Raw genomic sequence first — 12,831 nt, 5'->3', positions numbered from 1 at the left:
CCTCAGGTCCCTTCCGACCCTACCAACTATGAAACTAGGTAAACCAGGCTGTGCCAGCTGGGTTTCCCACCCCTACAACCACTCCCTTGTCAGCCAGCCCTCACTGCTCAGGCTAGGGTGGGGCCAACCCTGCTCTGCTCAAGCAGACAGCACAGCCCAGCCCAGCCTAGGGTTGCAAAGCATGCTGGGATCCTGGGGGACTCTGATTTAACTTGAACCAGGAAGGGATCTGGGACAGAAGTTTCATAAACTGGTTTGACCTAGATCAGTTAAGTCTGATATTACAGTCAACCAGGTTTATCTTAAACCAACTTCAGCCATTTTGAAACTGGTTTATGTGCACTGAACTTCTGTTCTGTTACAGGTTTAAACCAGTTTCTGATCACTTAAACTGGTTTATATGTAACTTCTGTCCCTAACCCTCATCTCTTCCTGAAAACATCCAATGAAAGAGATTCTACAATAATAACTGTAGGTAGATTCAATATGATAATGGTGTGTACTGTGACACTATATTATATGCAGCAGTAACAAAGAATTATCTTGTTTAAATTGTTTTTTGCTAATGTAGATAGCAGTTAAAATTCTGAAGGGACCGTTAGTTTGTACTAGCCAATTGCCCATCAGGAATGACAGGGCAGCGGGCAGGGACATAGCACCACCACCCAGCCCCACCACTGCCTCCCAGGAGCAATGTTTCCCCACCATCCCCTCCATCCCCCTTGGCCAGCACCCCATGCCACCGCCAGCTCCAGGGAGCGGGGCATGGGGGGAGATGAGGCTAGTGCTGTTGGCCTTACCCCCCCACTCCATCCCCTCAGTCCCCACCATCATGGCAGTGTACCACTGCCGCCTTCTGTCTGGAATGTTCTTGGAGCTCTCTGATTGATTGTCTCAGCAGCCAATCGCATTGCTTACTGAAACAACAAATCAGAGTTCAAATAAAGCATTATGGACAGACAGACAGATGGACAAAGGCTTTTATTATATTAGAATGATTATTGGCATGTATTCGAATATATCATTACTAAAATCTTTTTGGTATTAATGTGAATACGGTCTTTGGGTAAAGGACCATCTCTTTGTTCTACATGTGTGCCAGTCTTAGCACAAATGGTTCCTTGCAGTACAACCCCAAAGCAAACAGAAGTAAAGTAGTTAGATCTGATGCAGATTCACAACATTTTTCATATCTTTAACTGATGTCATTTGCCTGCCAGCTATGATATGGCAGTTCAGTTAGTTGAAGAAATGAATTGTCCCCAATCTGTTATGATAGAGAAAATGAGTTCTGTATTTGCTCAATAACAGCTAAGTAATAAGACATAAAACTGAAAGAAGTTTAACACTAATAACAGTAGCTGAAATTTCTAGCTGCTGTTGGTATAAGTACCAGTAGTAATACATTTCAATTGTTCAGGACAAGGAAAGGCATGTGACTGAAGCTTCCAGCATATTTCTAACACATTCTCTTGCATGTCAAATGGTGAACTTGAATAGTTAAATGTTCTGTGCACATTTTCACGAGCATTTTAGAAAAGACAGTTGCTGCATTAACAGTATGAGTTAATGGTCAACTTCCTGTTAGTTCACATGTCCAAACTGGGCTAATTAATCAACAGGAAAGGTAAAAAGGTCAAACAGGAAGGGCTGTGTTTGAGAGTCACTTCCAACACGAGCCGAGGGAGGTTGAAATCTGCTGGTAGTTTTTACCAGCATGTTAGAGCCAGTTAAACTTGGAACTGGTAAGAGAAACTTTGTCTCCCATTTCAGAACATTTAGCTGTATTTTCTGCTGTTTGTGCTGAAACGTTTACCTCAAGTTCTAGTAAGTTTGGTGTAAGTGCATGTAATTGAAGGGAATTATTTTGCTTTGTATGCTTTTGCAGAGATGGATTAAAAAGGTGCAAAGTTTATTGGCTGCAATAATGACTTCAGCAGTGATTTTTGGTGGACTTTCCTGTATTTTGTTTTCTTTTGGAATGCTAACTATAAAGTGGGTGTCTTTATAGTTTATTGCTTGTTTGTGTTTTAAGCCTTTTCTTCTTTCTGTAGTAAGTTCATATCAGCCTTGCTTTTACAAATCTGAGTAAGCAGAACAAGGAGTTTAAATCCACTTAGAGAATGGCCTGCTTTTTAGAACCCATGAATACCTGCAGAACGCCAGTGGGATCAAAGCTTAGTTTTAGTTGCAGGCTGAAAGATGGGTTTGCGTCCCTTATTTTAGTTGTCAGAGCTTGAACATTTTGAAACTACTGTATACTTAATACTTGGATATAGTTTAAGAAAAAGTAACATGCTATTTCAGTGTTACTCAAGAACAAAAATATGGCAATATGTACAATTCTGTGACTGCATTAAAGAGGGAATGTTTAATTCTATTAACATATCTTTTATACACATTGTTTTTCTTAAAGGTCATTAGGGTTCCTCATCGTTCCCATACAAAGGTAATGATTTTTTTCCCCTGTGGTTTAATGAATTTTTAAAAGCATGGAAGCGTCTGGGGAGTTTATGTTCCATTTTAGAAGTGACTTGGGAGAGAGAAGGTTCTTAATGACTATTTATTTCACCCATTTAACCTGACTAGAGTTTTTGCATATTGCTATATTTTTTTGTCTTGAAGGAAAACCTAGGTGTATCTCTCTTTATTATATCTAGATACTAAAGAGACAATATATATTAGGTGGAATATTGTTTTTCTTCATAAATGTTGGTACCACCTGAAGACTTCAGTGATTCCTAGGAACCTCTTGTGCTCGTCTCCACACAAGCACATAGTTGATGACTCTCCTTGCGGTGAGAAATCTATGATTTAACAAATGAGATTAGAACAGTCACTTAATCCCATGCAAAGGAAAATGGGTCAGTAGAAACAACTGTAACCAGTTGCTTTAGTTATAGCAATAAGTGAAGTGGCAAAAAATGTAAACCAAGGTATATAGCAAATTGACAAGGCCACAACTATTCTGAGAAGTGGGGTAGACGGGTATTTGAGCTGACCATTTTGGCAGTTCCTATGGTAGAATATATTTTGTTACATTGTTAAATTGCAAGGAAAGCATGAACTGGATGGTTCAAGTGATTTAGATGTGTTAATAGGGTGGGTGGTCTGCCTGGTCATGCCAAGGATTTGTGATTGTTTTACAACCTGAGATCAATAAGAATAGGCAGAAGATTTTTAATTTGTTCTGGGCTAATAAGGTGCTTCTGTATGCTGGTGAGGGAATAGAAATGTTAGAGTCATAAATTGTCTTTAAAAGTGCCCTCTTTGTCAGGGAAGTGCCTGGAGTGTATTCAAGAGTAAGAAAGGTAAATTTGAGGCCATTTACAGATTACCCTTGATAGAATCCCCACCGGTTCAAATCTAGGCCCCAGTCCAAATCTAGACCAGATAAGAAATGGCTTTCTGAGCTCCTGCATGAAATAACTTAGCATCCTGGTGTAGCTTCACCTTGGAAGATGCATCAGATGAAAGATGTGCTAAGTCAGTCTGCTGAGGAAGCTGGTAACAATAGGCACTAATGGCACCTTTCTTACTCTAGGAAGTGTCTTGCAAATCAAGCATGAAACAGAAAGCAATTGGAGTATCGTGTGCTGCTGTAGTATACCTGGATGCAGCTGGTAGGTTTTGTCCTTTTGCTCATCCACCCGTTACTTTTTGTAGAGTAAAATCACTGAATCCATGATGGTTGGGAAACCTGTAAGTCCACTGTATTTTAAAAAAAAAAAAAGGTCTTCTGTAGTTTTCTCTTCATGTAAGTTTTCAAATAGAGTTAGGGGAGTGGAGCGTGGGCTGTCTGTTTTTGTTTTGCTCAGCTATTTCAAAATTGTTTAATAAGGGGAACACAGGTACTTGTACAAGGAGCCTCACAGGAGGAAAATAGCTTTTTTTTTTTTTTTTCCCCAGTAGGAAAAAGGATGTCCTCTGGCCTGCACTGATCAGCTCTCCGTTATCTTGCTTAAGACCCATACTTGTCAGTTATAACCTGTGCTGAACACGCAATAAAATGGCCTTCAGATCCAGGCAAGCCAAAATAGGCTGTTGACAGTGGCTCTGTGACAGGCTGACCTGTTCAGATGAAAGATGGGCTGAGTCAGTCTGCTGAGGAAGCTAATCACTAGAACAAAAACAAACTTCCAGCTTTGTAACGGGAAGTGTCAAGCTGTACAGCTGGTCTCTGTTCTGCTGGTTCGTACTGCTCGTGATATGCTCTATACCTAGGAAGTTACTGAGAAGGCTTAGCTCTGTTCCCTTCAGGCAAGTGTTTTGAAATGGAAATGCCTTCCAATTTGGCGAGGTAGAGAGAGTCCAGGGAGCAGCATCTTGGCTATTAGCTTCTAGGCTGGAGCCAGAACAAGGGATTGTAACATGAAAATTATCTCTTAAAAAAAAAAAATATATAATCCAACTTCATTGTAAACAATTCAAATGGTGAAAGTGCAATATTTGATTTATAAAGGAACAGAAGTTCACTGAATATACAAACTGCCATAAAGGACCAGTCTTGAGGCCTAATCTGATCTCCTCTTTTACAGTAGTTAGTACCAAGTGCTTCAGAAGGTATAAGAAACCTTATGGTGGACAGATGTGAAATTAGTCTCATTCGAATGTCTAGTAGTGAACAATCGGTTTAAACCATTGGGCATAAAGTTTACGTTTTCCAAAATTAAATTATGTACTGCTAGGACAGTAAACATCCAGCCCATCACTGAATCTTGCTAACTTTATGTGGGAAGCATGAGTTAATAAGAAAAATGGGGTGGGGGGGGAATTGACTATGACTCCCGTAAGTGTTTGTCATGGCTTTTATCTTTTCAATTAAAAAAAATGTTTTTTTTAATATTTCAACACAGATCAGAAATATAGTGTGTACGTGTATATACATATATATTGTTTGTGACCTAGTATGTAATTCAGATTGCTATGTTACACTCTGTGTTACAGATTGTAGCAATCTGAATTACATACGCCTGTCACAAACAATAAGCGTTAAGGCATGGGGAAAGGAAGGAGAGAAGAGAGAGGAATAGAAGAGGGGGAAAAAAAAGTGTGCAAGGAATAACCAGTTAAATGCCAAAAAACAACAACAAAAAAACAAAACCCAAAACCCCAACTCTCCAAATTGCACCAAACATTTCAAAGGAGTTATGCCTGCAAAATGTGACTCCCTGTGGATGCGAGGTACACCATCTCACCATACCAGGTTTTGTCCTCCTTTTCAATACAATCCTGTATGTCACTAACAAGGTTGGCGGTAGGAAAGCAATTTGGAAGGTGTTAAAAGAACTGCTCAGTATAGGAATGGTTGATCTTTTTCCTGCCTCTGTGATGCGTCCCTTAAATTGCCTCTGACATATTATGACTTAAGCTGCTGATACCCCTCTTGGCATGCTCATAAACTAAACTTTGCTCAGATGTCTTTTGGCACCCTGCTCCATGCATTCCTTTTGGCTAGTGTGTGACCTTGTTTACATGTGTCATCCTTAACCACACACGAACAAAAAAGGCGGCAAAAATTGGTTAATATCTTTAAATCATTTATCACCTGAATTCATGGGATTCTAGTATTATGTACATATTTGTATATGAGCCCTTCATGTTTTAAAGTGTTTTGTCGATATTTGATAGAGAATTGTTTCTGCTGAGATGTAGGAAGTGGTATTTTCTGAGCCTGGTTGAATTTGGTACATACTTAGCTTTGTTTTCAGACTCCGCTCATCTTAATAGCACAGATGTAAAGGAATTTGAGGGTTTCCAGAATAATGTGCTGCTGCCTTAGGGGTTTAGTTATCATTGTGACATTGTCACAATAGCTGATCTATATTAATAGACTCTGTCATTCCAGTTGTATTTATACACCTGGCTTACAAATATTGCATCTGATCTTGTAAATCTTTTATTCATGGGTGGGGTGGAATCCCATGAGTCCCATTAGCTTAAATAGGAGAATCTCAAAGGTAAGTTATTGCTGTGGCAGTGCTTAAAATCCACCTTTGTGGCCGGTTCCTTATTGTGCACAAAAGCAATGACGTGCAAATATTTAAGGAACTTCTTTCCTTTAAATCTTTAGGAAAATTCAATTTTGTGTGGCAGTTGCACCTATGAATGTCATAAACAAGACATGAAGAATTGAAGCAGCTGCTTCTGAATTAGTTTGCTGTGGATATAGATTAAGGGTGGGAAATAGTGTTAGGAGATTTTCAGGATTTCTAAAATGTTCCTGTTTTAATTTGAGTTAAATTTTACAGCCCTTTAAAATATATATAGATATTATTCTCCTGAATAATTTTTTTTTAAAGATTGATTTGTTTTAATTGAAATATTTCATTCAGTTTCAAACATGTTTATGCTTAGTATGATTGGCTTTAAGATCAAAACAAAAAAGTTGTTTCTAATTAGAAAACTGCAGTTTTCATTTAAAAATTCAACATAAAAAAATTTTGCAAACAATTTTATGATTGGTGAAATTTATCAAAACTGAGCTGTTCCTATGAGAACTTCTGGTTTCAACTAGTTGCCATGTTTCAATGAGAGAATGTATGTGGAGCACCCTGATGACAATACTCAAACTCATTTAGTTTTTTCTCATCAAGTAGATCTAAATTTGAGAGAGTTGTTTTTCAAATAATTTTAATAACGTTTACACACCCAAATATGGCTTCAACTAGAACTATTTTAAAGTATACCAGGCATGCACAAAGCTGTAAAATATATGCCAGCTTTGTGTCTATTATATGATTGAGAACAAATTTCTTTCTTATTGGTTACTGTCCTGGTCTGTTAAACTTGAGGAAAGACTAGGCACATATATGGACCGCCACATCCATAGAAGCAGGAGGTTGAGTTTCCTGCTTTTTTCCATTTATAATGGTTTATCACTCTGTGATCATGTCTGATGGTAAAAACAGTTTCCTAAGAAAGGAGTAAGGAAACAGAGAAATACAAATGTAACTTCACACACTCTTCACAGCTATTAATTATTGGAACTTGAGGTGCACTGATACATCAGTCCCATATCGGCTTGGCACCGATATAAGGAAAATTGACAGTATCAGCAATTGGGGGTTTCTTGCCCGATGTGGCTGATTATGTCACTGATATGTGACCCTGTGCATGTGTGCAGCTGCAGCACAGTATGCAGGTGGCTAGGAGTGCAGCCTGGCAGCAAGGAGAGTAGCCGGATCTGGCTGGTAAGTCTGTTGTGACAGGGTGTTGGGGCGGGGGGGGGGGAGGGGGACAGATTAGGGAGGGAGTGGGGCTGGGGCAGGGGTAGGGGCAGGTCTTGCACAGCCCAAGTGGGGCACAGAAGGGAGCCATGAGCGGCTCATTCCGGAGAGCATGGTGGGGGGCGCCTCTCGCCATTGTTCATACCCTGGGAGCGCATGGGAGTGTGTGCCCCTGGAAGGGCAAGGGTGGGATGCTGCTATGGCTGGGGCTGGGAGTGGTGCCAGGCTCTTCCTGGCGGGAGGTTGGGTTGGGTCTGTGCTTGGGACAGGTGGCAGTGGCACTGGGAGGAGGGGTTGGGGTGGGGGGGGGAGCAATGATGAACTTCAGGGTGGCCTCAGCCCCCCTCCCAGCACTGCCACTGCCTGCCCCAGCCCAGCCCCTGCCGGGAAGAGCTTGGTGCCACCCTGGACCCAGCCTGCAGTGCCAGTCCACCCTTGTTCCACGTGCAGCTCCAAAGGCGCACACACCCCCATGCCCTCCTGGGGTGTGCACAGTGATGGGAGGTTCCCCCCAGCAGCTTCTGGATGAGCCACTCATGATTCCAACTCGCACTCCACCCGGCTGTGCAGTGCCTGCCCCTGCCCCTGCCCCACTCCCTCCCTCACCACCGGGGCCTCAATCTTCCCCCTCTATACCCCTTTCCTCACCCCCTTGCCCCTTCCCCCACAACAGAGTTACCAGCCAGATGCTGCTCTCCAGGCTGCCCAACTACATATCAACAATCGGTTTGGTTTTGGCCAATATGGCTCCTTAAAAATCAGCCATCAATACAGGCCCAAAAACTGTCTGTTAGTGCACCCCTAATTAGACCTATTAATATTTTTTACCCAAGCAAAAATAGAGAGGATGTCAGAATACAGCACAATTGATTGCTGGTAAAAGAAAGTATAGAAACAGTTAGGCACTGGTAGAGGTTTTTTGGGCTTCAGTCTTGATCTGCCATGGGGGCCTAAACTGCATGCATGCACGGGGCTTTTATCAGCCAGGTTATCAGCCACAGGCAAAAAAAGCCAATTTCTGATACTGTCAATGTTCCCTATGTCAGTGCCGATCCGATACGGGACCAATGTATTGGTGCATCTCTAGAAACAGTTGACTTTATCCAAGCTGCTGTGCCTACATTTATATTGCAAATGGAGACCTCAGTGCCGCAGCAGAAAGGGGGACATTAAAATGCTATTCTGCAACTGTGATGGGCACTTAAAAAAAAAAAAAAAAAAAAGTCCTAATTAATTAGCTAACATGCATATAAGTTCTACAATGAACACTTTTTCCTACATTGTTTGGCATTTTTGGACTGGGTAGTTTGAGTGTCTTAATGGGTAGTTAAGCACTGAAGCAGATTTCCTAGAGACCCTGTGGACTCTCTTATCTTTGGAAGTTTTTTAAGAGCAGGTATGACAAAAATGTGGATATACTAATTCTAACAAGAATGATACCACCTTAACAAGAGGGTTGGTCTTGAAAACTTCCTTAATTCCCTTCTATAGGCATCCTGTGGGTGTCACTATTGAGTTCCTGCCTTCTCAGAGGCTTCCCACTGTCCATACCCAGTATCCTCTTCTCCTTTTCAGTATTCCTGTATGCCACATCTAGATGTAAACTCAGTAGGGGAGGCTTCCCAAGGCATGCTCTGAAGAAGTGGGCCCTTCTGTGGTCTGGAGTTCCTATCCCACTTCAGCTAAGTTGTCTGACTTGGGGTCCAGTATCCAGGGCTGCTGGCTCCTGTGCTCGGCTTTGGTCATGCTTTGTGATGCCAGGTTCCAGGATTTGTTATACTTACCATGTCAACTGCTAGTGGTCCCAGAACATACCCCAGTCCTTACACCCTGTCTGCTTGGCTGAGCTTCAAGTTCAGGGTGACTCCCAGTTCCCCCCTTCCATGGCCCTGCCTCTCCTTCAGTCATAGTCCAGGAACAAAAAATGAACAGGGTACTTGGCTCTCTTCCAGTGTTGGTCTACAGATCCCCTTCACTCGGGGTTTCCTTCTAGGTCCTCCTGCAGTTGAGGCTTTGGTCCTTGCACTTCCCAGGAAGGGTTCTGTCCCTGGTGGCTCCCAGTCTGGGCCTGTTCTAGCTTCTGGTGGCAGCTTATGTAGCAGGCTCTGGATCACCCGACTCTTCTCTTCTGCCTTTTGGGTCATCATGCTCTGTATGGACCTGGACCTGATCATCCTTTTGGTCACATCCCCAGCCTGTGTGTGAACTGTGGCAACACCCAGAATCCAATTAACCTAAACCCTGTGGAAAAGGTAAATGGAAGGAACAGATGTGTAGGGAGAGGGGGGCAGGGGGAGGATAAGAAGGTGCCACCCTAGGAAACTAAACGGGAAAGGTTGTTCCTGCAGCAGCTGTAGCAAAGGTGGAGAATGAAAGTAAAAAGGGAAGACTTGGTAGCAGTGAGAGCAAACCCTAAACCTCTCTGCCTTCCTAATAATGGGGTAGGGGTGCTATAATATAGTCCAGCCCATTTTTTCCATGGTTCTTTGAAACAGCCCTAACAGTGTGGACTTGCTCCCTCTCAGAGGAGCATCATAACCATAGGGTTATAGTGTGTGTCCTCTAGGTCGATGTGGGTTCCCAAACCCCATGGAAATAAAATGGGAAAGGATGGCTCTTGCTGGGAACCAACAAAATGGGGTCACAAGTCCAAGGAAGCTTAGGAACAGCTACTTCAGTGGTGCTCAACCTTTTGGCCCTGCGGGCCAGATGAGTGCTGTTGGGTGGGTCCATGGGCCGTCTTAGGCCCTGGGGTCTGGCACTGCCCTGCTCCCAGGGTTGGGCCTGGAGGCCTGGAATGCCTCTCCCTCTCCACAGTGCTGAGATAATATCTGATTGCTTTGAGATCTGGAACTGGGAGAAGAAATTATCAGACTGATTATTCAGAACTGATTTGGGGGGGGAGAGGGGAAGATGGGCAGGACCCATGTCTGGAGCAACAAGAATGCAAAAGGTGACCAGGCACCAGGCAAGATGGAACAAGAGTGAAGCACCATTAATTACTATGCTTACTAAGCAAGTTTTATTCACTTGTATGTACATACAAATCATGTGTCTTGTTTTTAGTGACAAGAACAATGACTGTCAGCAATAAATCTGCCATTTACCTCATTAATCTCTTTCAGAGTAAGCAGGAAGGACTAGTTGAAGCAAGAAAAGATTCTAAGGAGAATTTACACAAATTCCCCAAGTCATTTTGTAGCCTAAATCCAAAGGAATCATGTAACCCATTGATCTAAAAAATGGCTCTTTAGAGCAATGGGAGAAGTCTATCACTCTTTTTGCCTCTTCTATTCTTCCTTCAGGTCACTTGCTTTTCCTAGACTTCATTGCTACTGCAGTCTTGCTGCAATGCTCAGCCCTTAACTCCACTGTCACACCCCTTTCACGCTGTGCTTTAGGGATCTACTTCTCTCTCTATCCCAGCTCTACTTTCCTGAAGGTTCATGAATTAAGATCAGTCTTTAACTGGATCTGTAAAAATCTGCTGCCCTCTATTATTAATCAACATGCAGCACATGTACTATTCTTGTCATCTCCAAAATGCCATTGACGTTTTTCACTACACTGCCACTGTTCTGCGGATGTGTTATTCCTGGAAGGCTGTCCATTAAAATTGGCAGAGAGTGAGCACTTGGCAATGGGCATAAGCATATTTTACTGCAAGGCTTGGCTTGAACTGTTAGCCAGACCAACTCCATTGCTTGACTGTACAGTTAGCATGGACCCTGGTTTGCAGAAGCCTTGTTTTTGGGCTGAGATTACAAAGTGCCATACAGCACTTCCTGCGGAAGGAAGCGGGGAGAAGGGATAATGAAATATTTAAAGGCAAGAATAGTCAGCATTTTCAGAGCAGCATATAAAAATACTGTGGATTTGTGAGAATTAATTGACAAGCAGAATCAAAATAATAGAAAAGTAGGGCTGGAAGGTCATCTAGTTCAGTGGGGCCAAACTTTTGGCAGGTGCCACAAATTAGCCATGCACCCTCCCCAAGTGCCACTCTGATTTTCTTCCCCGGCCTGGTTTGCTGCTCTTCTTGCTGTCTGCACTGTGCTTCTTTCCAGATCTGCTGCTCTGCATTTTTTTCTTCCTTGTGCTCTCTACCCTGTTTGCTGCTTTGCTTTCTGCTTCTTACCCTATCTGTCATTGTACTGCCTGCCCCCTCCCTGGTCTGCTGCGTGTCCCATACATAGGCTGCCTGTGCCACTTGTGCTGCCTATTAGGGTTGTGCGAAGCTTTGGGTGGTGATGCGATTTGAAGGAGATTTGGCCTGATTTGGTGGCCAAATCTCCAAATCCGAATTGAATCAGGGGACCAATTTTAAAAGTCCAAATTGATTCAAAGCTCTCCAAATCTTTGGGAAAGATTCGGACAGCTTTAATTCGAACGGTCCCTGGTGGCTGCAGCATGGAGCTGCATCCACTCTGAGCTTATAAGTACTAGGGGTGGAAGAGGGGGCCTGGGGAAGTGGGGAGGAGACCATGGGGGGACCCCTGCAAGCCACCCTGACACTGCCTGCTGCCCCAGCCCCTCCCATGGTTGCCCCTGCCTGCCCCAGCTCAGTACTTAAAAGCCCTGGTGCTCACTGGGTGCTGCCAGGTGGGGGGCAATCCCTGCTACCCCACACTGCACAGGAGGCTCTGCCATGAGCTCCCCAACCCCCCCACCCATGGGTGTCCTGCCCACTGAGGCTCTGGCCCTTTAAGAAAAAAACAAAACAAGAAAAGCCCCGGGACTCACTGCTCCTGCAGCAGCCTCAGGACTTTGGGGGCTCATGCAGAGCCCCCCACGCAGCGTGGGGCAGTGGGGGGGAGCAGGGATTGCCCCCGACCTGGCAGTACCTGCTGAGTCGGAGCGTTATTTTAACAAGTGCTGGGAGCTGGGGTGGGTGGGGCAGCCATTGCCGGGCTGGGAGAGCAGGCAGGGAATGGGCCTGGCCTGGCTGATTTGAATCGCCAAATTAAATTGGGACAGTGATTCGAATCGGCTGAATCTGAATCCGAAGCCAATGTTAGCCGCTTCACTCGGGCCTACTGCGTATGCCACAGGTTGCCCACACCCAATCCTCTACTTGAGTCGGGATTGTCCCTATCCACATCATCCCACCAAGTTCCCATCTGACCGATTTCTATGACTACACAATCAAACCTGCTGCTGCACAACTACCAGCACCAGAAGGACCCTAACCTGCCACAAGTAAAACACCAAGGTGATACTGTCAGTGTCCCACCACTGCAAGAATTGTTCAAATGCATTCAAGACATTTGAGTAAAGTACATTAGGTAGATATTAATATTTCCATTTTACATATGGAGAAAATTGAGACAGTTTCTGTCCTATTCAGTCTTCTCTATTTCCTTCTTTTTTAGTTTAGTTGGTGATTTCCTAATAACTCCTCCCCCCAGCCCCCCTTCCCCCCCACATAAATTAACATGATAGGAACAAGAGATATATCATTATTGATTAGACAACGGGTCCACCTAGGCACAGTATCCTGTCTTGCAGAGAGCAGAAATTAAGGGAGAATGTAGTGCCTGATCTATCGCATTGATCGCTCTACTTATGTAGTGCAGTAGAATCTGGGTGCTTCATAGGGTTT

At 43.6% G+C, this 12,831-nt stretch overlaps 1 protein-coding gene across 7 annotated transcripts in view; it reads left to right on the top strand.

The window, feature by feature from the left end:
- The first annotated feature begins 1,656 nt into the window (after positions 1–1,656).
- Positions 1,657–12,831, top strand: part of SH3TC1 (SH3 domain and tetratricopeptide repeats 1) — a 68,509-nt gene continuing 57,334 nt past the window's right edge. Inside the window, exons 1-4 of one of the 7 annotated variants that reach the window (XM_019479218.2) lie at positions 1,674–1,745; positions 2,417–2,449; positions 2,661–2,798; positions 3,545–3,623. The gene's annotated coding sequence lies outside the window, so the exon portion shown is untranslated. Of the gene's footprint in view, positions 1,746–1,808; positions 1,828–2,416; positions 2,450–2,660; positions 2,799–3,544; positions 3,624–9,460; positions 9,482–12,831 lie in introns of those variants that run through there. The other 6 variants (XM_014607696.3, XM_019479235.2, XM_019479230.2 and 3 more) reach the window with 6 other exon arrangements.

Source organism: Alligator mississippiensis, chromosome 2 (genome assembly GCF_030867095.1).
Source record: "Alligator mississippiensis isolate rAllMis1 chromosome 2, rAllMis1, whole genome shotgun sequence".
In the NCBI taxonomy this organism is placed as follows: Eukaryota; Metazoa; Chordata; order Crocodylia; family Alligatoridae; genus Alligator; species Alligator mississippiensis.
Note: the sequence above shows the minus strand (reverse complement) of the source record. Positions and strands in the feature narration are given on the sequence as shown.